The sequence below is a fragment of the Rhinopithecus bieti genome, unplaced genomic scaffold (assembly GCF_001698545.2).
Source record: "Rhinopithecus bieti isolate Rb0 unplaced genomic scaffold, ASM169854v2 scaffold_5626, whole genome shotgun sequence".
NCBI lineage: Eukaryota > Metazoa > Chordata > Mammalia > Primates > Cercopithecidae > Rhinopithecus > Rhinopithecus bieti.
This window is the reverse complement of record NW_016805666.1, coordinates 1,270,544-1,280,478: the sequence shown is the minus strand read 5'-3', so window position 1 is coordinate 1,280,478 and position 9,935 is coordinate 1,270,544. Positions and strand designations below refer to the sequence as shown.

At 43.9% G+C, this 9,935-nt stretch overlaps 1 long non-coding RNA gene across 1 annotated transcript in view; it reads left to right on the top strand.

Annotated features, from left to right (window-relative positions):
- The window catches only part of LOC108530455 (uncharacterized), a 12,936-nt gene that overhangs the window by 1,400 nt on the left and 1,601 nt on the right, over window positions 1-9,935 (top strand). The window contains exon 2 of the long non-coding RNA XR_001885839.1: window positions 6,158-6,303. This is a non-coding gene — a long non-coding RNA (uncharacterized LOC108530455). The remainder of the gene's footprint in view (window positions 1-6,157; window positions 6,304-9,935) is intronic.

The window sequence follows — 9,935 nt, the reverse complement described above, 5'->3', positions numbered from 1 at the left end:
AGAACAAGACTCTGTCTTGGTGGTGGGGGGTGGGGGCGGGGTGGAAGTCGGGGAGGGGCTGGGGGAAGAAAGTGGGTCTGGTCAGCTAGGTCTGCGAAAGAAAGTAGACCATAGGAGTGGGGTGCCAATTGCCAATTGCTTACAGCCCCTTTGTAAGGTTCGGAGACCATAAATGCCACAACTGTGTCTTTTTTTTTTTTTTTTTTTTAAGACGTGGTCTCATTCTGTTGTTCAGGCTAGACTGCAGTAGAGCCATCACAGCTCACTGCAGCTTTGAACTCTCAGGGGCTCAAGTGATCCCTCACCTCAGCCTCACAAGTAGCTGGGACCACAGGTAATTCCAACATACCTGGAATTACTGTATTTTTTGTTTTGGTAGAGATGGGTTTTTTTCTACGTTGCCCACGTTGGTCTCGAACTTCTGGGCTCCAACATCTGTCCTGCTCAGCCTCCTAAAGTGCTGGGATTATAGGCATGGGCCACCACTCCTGGCCCATCACTGTGTCTTGAAGGAAATACAAGCTTGAGACAGAAAAGTGTGTCTGAGAATAGTTGTCAAGGAAATGGAAGGTTGAGACAAGTGTTGGAAACCAAGGTGGATTGCGAAGTAGGAGATGGAGAACAAGGAAAAGGGAAAACAAGATGAGGAGTATAGATTGCGTAAAGACTATGCCTTCAGCAAGGCCACCTTCCTTATGGAGTATTAGGCTGGGGCTGCGTTTCTTGAGACAGGCAAGGTCATAAAATGTTTTAATTTAGGATGCTCCTCAGGTGGGTTTCAGTGACTACTTCTCTTGGTAGTACTTTCATAGGGAGTCAGTCGTAGACTTGTGACATCGCTAGCACTTCCTCATAAACTTTCTTGGTGTCCTGTAGAATGTTATCAAAGCTGTGAAGTGTACTTGGGCTGGCAGAATGCTTGCAGAAGGCCCTGTATTAGCCATCCACCATCCTAACCTGAACATGGAAGTCCATGCTGTAGCAGGCTTGGCTGCATGATGCCCTGATAGCAGAGATGAGTCCCAGTCAGGCAACACTTAGCTGTAAGGAGGCTGCAAGAATCTCAGCAGAAGCACAACTTCTGGCTTTTCTTTTTCATTGAAAGTAGCTGTGCCCCAAAAGGCAGCTGGGGGACCTGCAGAAATTCATTGCAAGATGATAGCTCAGTGTGCGTGTCTTGGTTTGGTGGGTGCTTGGAGAGGAGACGGAAAGTGGGTCTGGTCAACTGGGTCTGGGATACGAAGCAGATCACAGGGTGGATCATACACATGTTTTGTTTTGTTTTGTTTTTTTGAGATGGAGTCTCATTCTGTTGCCCATGCTGTAGTGCAGTGGCATGATCTCGACTCACTGCAACCTCCAGTTCCCGGGTTCAAGTGATTCTCCTGCCTCAGTCTCCTGAGTAGCTGGGACTACAAGCATGCGCCATCATGCCTGGCTAATTTTTTTGTGTTTTTAGTAGAAACAGGGTTTCACCATGTTGGCCAGGCTAGTCTTGAACTCCTGGCCTCAAGCAATCCGCCTGTCTCAGCCTCCCAAAGTACTGGGATTACAGACGTGAGCCACCAGCCCTGGCCCATACACATGTTTTAAAGTGTGTTTATACGTTCCTGTGCTCAGCAGAGATGTGGTAGGACATGGCACAACTAGCTACCCATGATGCAGGGAGATTCTTCTCTGTCATTCTGTATGAAAATACACTATGGCAAATTTGATAGCCATCCTAGTTCCTGGAGATGGTGAGAGAAGGGGCAGATGAGGCAGATCTGCAGGTGTGGATCTTCCAGGTGAGAGCAGGGCTATGTGTCTCCATGCAGGGGAGGTCATGCCCAAGGGGAGGCGTAAGTGGACGCAGACAGCACCTGTCCCCCAGCACCTTCCCCTTTGGGTAGTCCATGGGACCACCTCATCAAGGTAAATGCATTTGCTGTGCCCATTCCCTCAGGCATCGCTGTAAGGCGGGCAGTTTGACTCATGAGCTGGGGTCCGATGACACTGTGTTCATCATTGTCTGGAACTGGAAACAGAAACTCTCCTATTCACACCCTTAATTGTCCCCTGAGATTCACATCTTTCTACAGCTCACCTTCAGAGCCCCCAAGTGGGGCCTGAGAGCTGAAGGTGAGGTGCAGGGATGGAGTGTTTGGTTAGATGTGCTCTCAGAGAGGGGCTGCTTTGAGTACTGTGCCCCACCTGCTGTCTGTCTCCGCAGGCTGGCTTTACTCTTCTCCAGTGCTGGCAATGGAATCCTGGTGGCTCGTCAGATTTCTCTGTGGACCTGCAAGAGCAAAGAACTAGGCAATCTGAAAGAACCTCTGCCTTTATTTGGTTGGGTTCAGCAAAAGGGTACAAGAAGAGCATCAGGCTGGAGTGGTTGTAAATTAGCAGGCACGTGAGGTTCTGGATTCACTTTTGTCAGCTGCAGAAAGTGCTCAGCGGGGCCAGTGCAGGGTGTATGCCCCTTGGGGCCATTGACCGCTGCAGGTGCATGGTGGTTTCTGGGAAAATGGACATCAACGAGCCTGGGAGTCAAGTGATCTCCAGAGAACTTGGCCAACCCTGGGAATCTTAAGGAACATGAAGGGACAGGATTGGGATGAAGTGGTATCAGCAGCATCTCTTACTGAAATTGTGGTTGATGGGGGTAAGGATAAACAGCCAAGACTGTGTCAAGGGAGAGGTCATGCCTCAGAGGGTCAGCAAGGCTGGGGCATCTGTGGTGAGGACTGCAAGTTGGGTGATGATGAGCCACTGAAAATGGAAGTGAGGACAAGGGGGCTAGAACAGATGAAAAGAGATGGGATCTGGGAAAACGAAAGATAAACGTATTCTACTTCTCCTTCTCTACCAGCTCATTTTCTCAGAAAATAAATACATCTGTGTCTTTTCCATAGTTAACTAGAATGACACTGCTTTGACTCCACATTCCCCTTGGACTATTCATTAAAAAGAAAATTCTTTCAAAATCAAGTTTCTCAAAGGAGTAGATTACATTTATCTCCATCTCTTTATTTACTCCTGAATCCGTGGAAATCTCATTTTCATGTTTCTGAAACTGTCACTAAACACTCCATTGCCAAACCATTAGCCATTTGTCTGTGGTCAAAGAGACTGCTGGCCGACCCCAGGCATTCTGATGATAGAGACAGCTGGGCAATCCCCGAAATTCTAAAGGTAGAAGCAACAGGGCGACCTCATGCATTCTAAAAATAGAGACTCATGGCTGACCACAGGCATTCTAATGGGAGACACTCCTTGCTGACACCAGGCATTCTAATGATAGGGACACCTGGGTGACCTCAGACAATCTAATGATAGACATCTGAATGACCACAGGCATTCTAAGTTAGAGACAAACCATTGGCCACTTGTCTGTAGTCATCTTACTTGATGTGCCTGCTGCATTTTATACTCCCTCCTTGAAGATTCCACAGCAGTACTTGCTCCTCCCTCTGCTCTTTCATTTTTCTCTCCACTGTAATATTCTTTGTGGGAGTTTTTCCCTCACCCATCCTGGGAGTCTCGTCTCACTCTGCTCATGTTTACTCAGTAACATACTCACTCATAATTTCCAGCATGTTCACCCCATAGGAACTCCTGGTCTTCATGGCTTCTCTAAGCATTTCCGTGGAGCTCCAGGCCCACAGACCAAATGGCCTGTTCACAGAGCATTTCCATCAAAGGCAGTGTGACTAAAGCTGGGCCTGTCACTTTGCCATCCAAACCCACTTCTCTTACTTCTCAGAAATCTGGATAGCGTCCCCCGATCCTCTCTCACGGCCCTACCCCACCGCACAATAATGGGTCACCATGTCTCACGTCCTGTTGATTGTTCTTCCCAAGTCCCTCTGGGGTTGGTCTCCTTTGTTTCCTTCCCCCTACTGCTGCCCAAATCCAGTCATTTGGGGTCTCTTGCTTAGTAGTCTCCTTAATAATCTTTATGCCTATAGCCTCTTTCCTTACACTCCACTCTCCACTCTGCCACCGTCCCAGGGGGATTTTCTAATGATCATGTATGATGCACACAGTCGTGTGCTTGGACTCTTCCAGAGCTCTCACCTGCCATTGGGTAAAACTTAGTCTCATTAGCCAGGCACCCTTCATTTCCAGAAAATAATAAAAAATAACATTTGTGGAGAAGGAGATCCATAAACATTTGCTGTTACAATTATTTACTGTGCATGAAATGCTATGCTAAGCACTTTTATGTGCATTACCTCATCGAATTCTGAAAACAATCCTTCGAGGCAGGTACTATTTTATCCCTATTTTACGGCTGAGGCTTAGAGAAGGTAAGAAACTGGCTCATGGTGACCTAGTTAGTAAGTCTCGGTGCTAACGTTGAAATCCAGGGTTTCCGTAACCCCAAAACGTGAGTTCTCAACCACTGTACCATCCTGCTACTGCAATTAAGCCAGTGCCCTTCAAATTCTACTGTTCCGTCTCCCTGGAACACCTTACCCCACTCGTTTTCAAATGTTTTTCCTTCAGTCTTGCTTGGTTTGAGCATTAGCTTTCCTGTGAGCCTTCTTTCACAGCCCCAGGCAGTGTTGGGATTTCACCACCTGAGGCTACCTCTGCTACTGCCCTTGGCGTGCTGTGTTGTCATTACTTGTTTGCAGGTGTATCTGCCCATCGCTGTCAGTTTTTTCTTTTTTTTAATCTTTCTATCCTCAGCACCTGGCTTAGAGTAACTGTTTAATCAGAATGGCTCACTGATCAAGTTCTTGTCTTGTTAGATGCAATGTTCCCTATTACATCCTTCCTCCCCCTAAGAATAATGTATGCATTTCATGCACTGCAATACTTCATACCCCCAAGCTGGAAGGGAAGGAAATGTTGGCTCTGTGCTAGCTTTTATGTTTAATTTCTGTGTAATAAAAACCCATGACATACACACTATAGCTATTCACACTTACAGAGGGGAAACTGAGGTTTTGTGAGATGTCCGGTTTTGTAAGCCTAGTGAGCTAAGTAGTTTAAACCTGATACAGGAGCCCAGACTGCTAAGAAATAAAAAATTAAATAAACCTATTTTTCTTTTTTTCTGATACAGGGTCTTGCTCTGTCGCCCAGGCTGGAGTACAATGGTGCAATCTCAGCTCACTGCAACCTCTGCCTCCTGGGCTCAAATGACCCTCCCTCCTCAGCATCCCAAGTAGCTGGGACTACAGGCACCCCCCACCACACCCAGCTATTTTTTGTACTTTTAGTAGAGATGAGGTTTCACCACATTGCCCAGGCTGGTCTTGAACTCCTGAGCTCGAGCAATCTGTCCACCTCGGCCTCCCAAAGTGCTGGGATTACAGGCATGAACCACCACACCCTGCCTAAATTAACCTATTTGAGCAACATGAACACGTATGGAGACGCAGCTCAGATAGTAGGCAAGGACCATGGCACCTTGCCTGGAGGGCAGAGTTACCCACTGACATCTGGATGACAACTGGACTTAAACCTAATATCCGAAGACAAAAAAAGGAAGTTAGACTTCTAGAAATCTAGATACAGATGTTTCTGAGAAATGTGCAAAAATTGTTTGCTACAATAGTTGACAAGAAGTCCAGGAGAAGCTTGGCATGGTGGCTCATGCCTGTAATCCCAGCACTTGTCAAAGCCAAGGTGAGCAGATCACTTGATCACAGGAGTTCGAGACCAGCCTGAGCAACATGGTGAAACCCTGTCTCTACAAATGCAAAAATTAGCTAGGCATGGTGGTGTGTGCCTGCATTCCCAGCTACTTGAGAGGCTGAGATGGGAAGGATCACTTGAACCCAAGGGGCGGAGGTTGCAGTGAGCTGAGATTGTACCACTACACTCCAGCCTAGGCAGCAAAGCCAGACCCTGTCTTAAAAAAAAAAAAAAAAAAAAAAAAAAAGTTTGGACAAGAACTCTTGTAGATGTTTGATGTGAAATTATTCCAGTGATAATATACTTTTGTTGCTTTAAGATAGAATAAATATTGTTCCTTACCTCTTATGAGGCCTGTGTGACCTGTCAAGAGTGGCTTCTTATTTTTGTTTCTGTCTATATCACGTAACTACATCTGTATTGTAGGTGTTGCAAGACAGTGCTTAATAATTCCCTTGTGAATCTTTGTGCTAATTTTGCACGGTTGAGTAAGAAAATACGGTTTTCACTGATTACTGGTCGGCAGTTGTTTGCAGAGTACCTGATGAAGAGGACAGTAAACTACACAAAAGAATGCTGTGCTGATAGTCTACAAATCAGAGAACCAGTGCAACAATACAGTGGAATGAGGATGACGAACCCATTACCAACCTTGGAAAAACAAGGCAAGGGGTATGTTCTAAAGAATACAGCTGTATTTCTTTAATTTTCATTCATAGTTCAACATATATCTATTCTGGACTATTTTATTCTTGGCTTGTCCTAAGTTTCAGGACCACAAAGATAATTAGACCTAGTCCCTGACTTACAGGGATTACTATGGGTGGGGTGGGATCCAATGTGTGCTAGTTAGGAAAGTTATTTTCCTATAACTGCTGCCCTAGGAAAGGGGTGAACCTGATCATAGTTTACAGATGTGGTGTTAGAAATCGTGTCTCAGGGCCGGGCATGGTGGCTCATGCCTATAATCCCAGCACTTTGTGAGGCTGAGGTGGATCACGAGGTCAGGAGATCGAGACCATCCTGGCCAACAAGGTGAAACCCTGTCTCTACAAAAATACAAAAATTAGCCGGGTGTGGTGGCACACGCCTGTAAACCTAGCTACTTGGGAGACTGAGGCAAGAGAATTCCTTGAACCCAGGTGTCTGGAAATTTTAAAAGCATGTTTTAAATTTTGGATTAAAATGAAACAAAATATTTGTGGCTGATCAAGAAATTAAGGAGAAGGAAAATCCTATGTGTAAAAATAATTTGTTTTGATGTTTCTTAATCTTTTAAACATTTATTTTACAGAATTGTTAGACCTTAAAAAAATCATTTTCCTATTGAAAGTTGTAAAACAAATGTATATTTTAACCTATATTCTTATATTTATTTCAAATATTTGCATAAGCTATGAATTCTTTTGGTAAGTGGGAAGGAATCTAACATAATTTCTTCCCTGCCAAACTGGATTTCCAATTTTGTCAAAATAATCTACTATTTTATAATTAAAGTCATAGAATACCGCTTATACATTCTCTTTCACAAATTATATTAGACAAATGCATTGTATTCCATAGTATTGATAAGAAGTTTAGTAATGAACTTTTAAACTTTATAGGTTTCTTTGTCCTCATCATTTTTAAACCAGTCCACTTTACTTTTGAGTTCTTTATTTTGCTTATTTTCTTCATTTTACTTAAAGTACTTTGTAGAGTAACATTTTCAGAGAGGGTACATAGATGATATGCTTCTCTAGGAATGACTTTCTGTAGCTTTTACCCATAAAAAATGGCACAGCCAACCATTACATTCTTTTATCACACTTTTAACTTCTTTTCCTCTCAAAACTTAGGAGGCACTATTTCAATGTCTCTGGAATTTATTGTGCCAAAGTAAAATTCTGGTATCAACCTGATGTTCTTTTATTTTTCCACATTGCCTGATGCAATGATACACACATCCACACACCCCCCCACACACACATATGCAATAACTTCACATAGTTTGTAAAGAATATAAGCTGGAGAGTTTTTAAGGCTTTTTTCTTATTTTATTGTTTCTTGCAGTAACTTTGTCCACAGGCGAAAGAGACACTTCCTCTGGTTCTTTAGACTGTTTTTATGTGTTTGAACTACAATTTTGCAGATGCTTAATGAAGTTTCTCTGCTGATTTTTATGGGGACATGGAACTGCGGGAGTTCGTTTAGAGATTATGTGGTATTTCTTCAGATTATTTGGTCTCAGACAAAGGGAGAAGGGAAATGCCAATTTTGCCCAAATTTTCTTTACCAGGATAGTGGACTTGCAAAGGGGGTGGTAGAAAGGGGACTTCACGCAGATGCAGCCTCCCTCCGTGACCATAGGAACATGGCAAAGCATTTTCTTTTTATGTTTTGCTGCAGAATAAGTTGTGGGGATACTGCTTCTCTCACTGACTGTCATGAAGACTCTCATTAGGAACTGACTTTGGAAGCTTCCTCTTTATATTCCATGGGAATTTAATCTGGAAGTTAGCACAGTGACCAGATGCTCCGAGTGTGGGGACCTGGTACAGTTCTAGAGGCAGGATAGAGATTTGCCTCCATCAACTGTCCTTCCACCTGTCTTCATCTCCAGATCCTGTCTGAGGATACAGGGAAAAAAATATATTTTCTCCTCTCAGTACAACAACTTCTGGTCACTAAAATGTGTGGGGATTTCTCCCCACCAATAGTCAACAGAGTCTCCACAAGATCTGCAGCCGGTTCTCTGGTGGGCACCAGCCGGGTGTCCTCTCATTCAGTTCAATTCTGACACTTCCTGCCGGGAGGAGATAGCACCAGATCCCACAGGCTGCGGGCTCAACCCCACAAAATTGTCCCCCACTTCAGATGTCAGTTACAAGCACGGGTTGTGGCCTGCACCTTTGGTGACCGGCTATAAATGGGAGTTTCTATGACTGCTTCCTAGCGTTTGATTAATTTGCTAGAGTGGCTCACAGAACTCAGGGAGACATTGACATTCACCTGATTATTACAAAGGATATTTCAAGGATACAGATGAAGAGATGCATAGGGTGAGGCATGGAGGAAGGGTGGCAGAGCTCCCATGCCCTCTTTAGACACACCACTCTCCAGGAACCTCCACATTTTCAGCTATCCAGAAGCTCTCTAAATCCTATTTCTTTGATTTTTTTTCCCCTCAAGACAGAGTCTTGCTCTGTCACCCAGGCTGAAGTGCAGTGGCGCGACCTTGGCTCACTGAACCTCCGCCTCCTGGGTTCAAGCAATTCTCCTGCCTCAGCCTTCTGAGTAGCTGGGATACAGGCATGCACCACCATGCCTGGCTAAATTTTGTATTTTTAGTAGAGATGGGGTTTCACCATGTTGGGCAGGCTGGTCTCGAACTCCTGACCTTGTGATCTGCCCACCTCAGCCTCCCAAAGTGCTGGGATTACAGGCATGAGCCACCGTGCCCAGCCTTCTTTAAGTTTAATGGAAGCTCTATTATGTATGTATGATTGATTAGATTATTGACCTCTGGTGATTAGCTCAACCTTCAGCCCCTCTCGTCTCCTAGAAGTTGGGTGGATAGAGCTAAAAATTCCAACTCTCTAACCTCGCCTTGGACTTTCTGGTGACTAACCTCCATCCTGAAGTTACCTAGGGGTTGCCAGCCATCAGTCACCTCATTTGCATGCAAAAGACACTCTTATTACTCCAGAGGTTCCAAGGATTTTCAGAGATATATATCAGAAAATGAAGACAAGGCCAAATATATATTTCACAATTTCACACCCTGCCACTCCCAGCTTGGAAACATTAGTTTGTGCTTGCGTTCTAGGGTTGGAGGAAATGGTCTTTTTCTCTTATTCCTGTAAGGAGCTTTTCCTTTGCATATGGAGATGCACAGATTGGTCCAAAATCAATCCTATCATGACTGCCACTATATAGTACATACATATCCAAACATTTGAGAAATTTGCTATTGAGCATCTGTGGCTTCCAGTAAATACAGATCTCTCCCTACTTTGCATTTTTTCCATTGCACCAACAGAGAATTTGGAACATTTAGGAGGTTTGGATAGTAGGTGCTTGGGTGGAGTTCACTATCTTGAACCTGAAGTTACTACTTCTAATTTGCCTTTTAAAAATCTACTCCTTTAAACCAACTTAAATCTTAACTAAACAAGATGATTATAAATAAATAACTGATACAGATTTAGATGCATATTAGGTGATATTTAAATAATTTTTTAAAATTAGTATTTTATACTCATGCATTTCTGGTTTTTAAAAGAGGTACTTTTCTTTTTTTTTTTTTTTTTTTTTTTTTTTTT